Consider the following 3,714-nt stretch of genomic DNA (forward strand, 5'->3'; position numbering starts at 1 on the left):
TACGTATCGTTCATTACACGACGTAGGGAGATATATTTTTATTTTCTCCGATATTCGCGGGGCTGTTGTTTCCAGAAATTCACGAGGGATTCGGGAGCCGATAAATCCTCGCTTATTGTAACCATAGGTCGCCCGCGTTTGTCCGATCATATTTCCAATTTGCGATCAAACGTAGATTACTTGCGCAACATTATTTCACACCGTTAGCAGATAACGCGCTTCACCGACGCAGCAACGATTAATGGCAACGGACAATCGGGTCACACGGTGTGCACGCCGCTACTCCATACTTCCGAAAACGTTACTTTTCTCCCGTTTTTTTTTTTGTTTTTTTTTGCTCTCATACCGAGAACGGGGATTCCCTCGTCCGCGTCGAAATGACAAACGATGCTCCCCAATGTAAAACCAGAGTAAGTAACCGCTATCTAATGGATTTTGATAATGACGCTGAAAAATTCCATGGGACGAATTGATACGCGATGTTTCATTCGCTAGGAAGGAAGAAAATGGAAAATCATCTTTTTATAAGATTTGAGTTTGTGCGATCGCGACTCTAATCGTTGCTATGTAGGCTGCCTTTCTTACGCATGTTTCCTCACACCGTACGCGGCCACCATATCATAGCGATAATATGAGGGCACTTAAATGATATACCGGAAATGCTCGAAGAGCGGCCGTTAAAAATTAGAACGCCAAGTTGCGCCCGTATGAAACTGAAACGAAATGGCACGCGTCTGTTGGCGGCACAGCTGACGAGAGACCCTCGAAACCCGTGGGGCAGCTGCGCCGGCTGCCCGAGGCCAGGAAGCTACCAGCTGCCTCGTCGTACACATTTTCAATGGTTACTTCTGGCCCGTGTTCCCTGAAGTATATGGGGAAAAACATGACACTTAGCGTCACCGAAGCCCTCGTACGATTCTCTCTCCCGATTCGAACGATCGGAACGAGACAAAACTTCACTTGACTCTCTCCGAAGAAGATCTCGTCAGCGGGGATGAGATGCGGTACGCGGAACGTGCGATTAATCGTTTCAGCAACCGCGAAATTTTTTTTACGCCCAAGGACTTTCGTTCGTCCGTGCGATTCCGAATAGGTTACACCATTTACGTAAAAGTCGAGATCGAGGGTCTCTTGAGAATCGGGCGTGAAGATCTGGTAAAGTATATAGGTGAGAGAGTAAAGAAGTCTCGTCGAGTTCGTGTCAAGCTTCGATAAACTCCAGAGTGTCGCACGTTGATCGCGTGTTTTGGTTGCACTTGAAAAGTGCACAGAGTGAGTTCTTACACGTGAATTTCGTCTCGTATATATATTATATACATATATATATATAATATATACTTGACCCACATCGCTTAGCTGCAACAAGTACACGACGAGATGTATACGTATGCATAAATGTATGTGTATTTTACGTAATCAAATTTGAAAATGGAACGAAATTTGAACCGCTGCGTCGATCGGTCGATACAGTTAGGTACACGCGGTCGATTCGTCTTCCTGATATTGTTGGGTGGGTAAATAAATTTTCCCGAGTTTCTCATACTTTCGAGAGTTTCGGGCACCGATCGATCGGTAGAACCGAAAATATAGGTACACGCTCTGTCGGAGGTTACAAAATTCAATTTAAACTTTCCGGACTTCCATAACACCATAACTTTCCATGACCGTTAACGTTATTAACCGTCTATATTACATCTACGAATTATCTCGTTCAAAATTGGTTTGTGCTGGGTAAATTGGAACCTTGAACATCGGTAGAACAAGTTTACCCCGTTTGTTGGGGCAAGTCTCTCGGTAGCCACGGGAGGTCTTCAAACCACCGCGTTAACGACGTCCCCCGACTAAACGTCGAACGTCAATTAGAAATTTTTACAACGTGTCAACTCTCCTCCCGTCTCCGCATAGCGCAGCCCAACCTCCTCCCTACGTCCCCTTGTGCCCCTTACCGATACAACGCGACAAAAGATCTCTTTCTCGTTTCCCTGTGCGAGTAACGCTTACATTATTACAAGGGCAATACGCGGTGGAAAAGCCAACGATCCGAAGACTGTGTTGGTTCCCTTGGGTTTTCATACGGGCTGCCGCTAGGCTACATTTGGCTTCCACAACGGGAGTCGAGCTCTTCCCCCCCCTCGCCCCATGGTTTTATCGCGGTGTCACGGACCACGCACGTTTCGGCAGCTGCACCCTTCTTCTGCCATAGTGAAACCGAACCACCATCTGCCGTGTCACACACACATGCTCTTCCGCCCCGACACCCGTGCGGGGGGTTCCCCTTATTAAGTATATATAAGCGTAATCGCGCGAGTGCGTTAACTACGCCGTGTACGCCGAATTTGGGATTTTTCTACCTGATCAACGCCCGCTAACGATGGGGGATTCGGGTGGGGGTGAGGGGGGTTGCCCGACTTAATTACCGCGTCAGCTGCTCGTTGAAGAATTATTTAACCTTGGACATAGAGTTGCGCTGCATCTGCGATTTCTCTGTACCAAGATTCGACGAATTTCGGTAGTTTTGTATCTGTAGGCACAACTTTGGCGTGGCAAAAAAAAAAAAAAGAAATGGAAAAATCGATATCGTTTTTCAGGAATTCCCGCTAGCGGTGTGATATCTCGGCATCTTCTGTTCCACGGGAGGTTGTAGGAGGAAAAAGCACGTTATAAGCTCTCCGACGTTCTCTCGTATTTTTTTTTTTTTTTTCGGTAATTTTTTTTCTCTTCTATTTTTCCAGGTTTTACTCGATCGTGAACTTTTATATCCTTGAATAAATCACTGCTTAACGCCAGCTGTATCGTTGCCGGTGCCGTACCAACGCGCGGTGTAACAGCCGTTTCGGTCCCTCGAAGTAGCTCGCGCAATTTTCCCCCCCGCTCGCCCTAAAGTTATGTCAAACGTGAGGGAAAATCGAGCTCGATCGGAGGGCGTGTAAAACTACGTCGAGGTAACTCGTTTGTTTTTTTTTTTCTTCTTCTTCTTCTCTTTTTTCAATTAGAAAGATCCGTTCCGATATCTCCATATCGTTTTCCTACCGGTTTGTACGCGCCACGCTCCACCTCGCTTGGCGCGTGAATTTTCAGCTCGAGTTATAGCCAACGCCGTAAAACTCGTCGAGTGAATATCCTCCCCGCAGTAAATGACCTCGACTCGAATGAGATCGGCCATTCGTAAGACTCTCGAGTTCAATCAGGTAGAAGGTTTTAAAGCTCGGGTTAAAAGACTGCCGGGTATATTACGTCGTGGCGGAACGAACTCACTTCGAACGTAGGTACAACGTACAAGGTAGTAGAGCGCACCAGGAAGAAGAATCGCGGAGAATTCAATTCTTCCAATGCCTCCGAACTTCGTTAAGTCGAAAAAGTATAAACAGTTCGGTTTTAGCGATTGAATCGCTTCGTGGCTTCGAATTTCGTCATCCCACGTGGGAAGAAAAATTCTCGCTAATCACTAAATACATTTTTCAAACGACCTTCTGGTTACAGGGGGGTAGCTAGCTTCCAAAATGGCGGGTAGCGAGTTCCACGATATCTGAGTAAATCGTAGTTTTGTTACAAAGATTTTTTCAATAAGAGAGGCGGCTGCTAGCTCAAAGAATAATCGTTGTAGCGGATCAATGAACGAACGAATCGAGCCGATTTCGACAATCGTTTGTGCGTGCGCTATCCAAACCTGAATAGAATGAACATTGAAGAGCGTCGGGGTGGAGGGGAGAGAGC

This window comes from Athalia rosae, chromosome 5, assembly GCF_917208135.1.
Source record: "Athalia rosae chromosome 5, iyAthRosa1.1, whole genome shotgun sequence".
Classification (NCBI taxonomy): Eukaryota; Metazoa; Arthropoda; class Insecta; order Hymenoptera; family Athaliidae; genus Athalia; species Athalia rosae.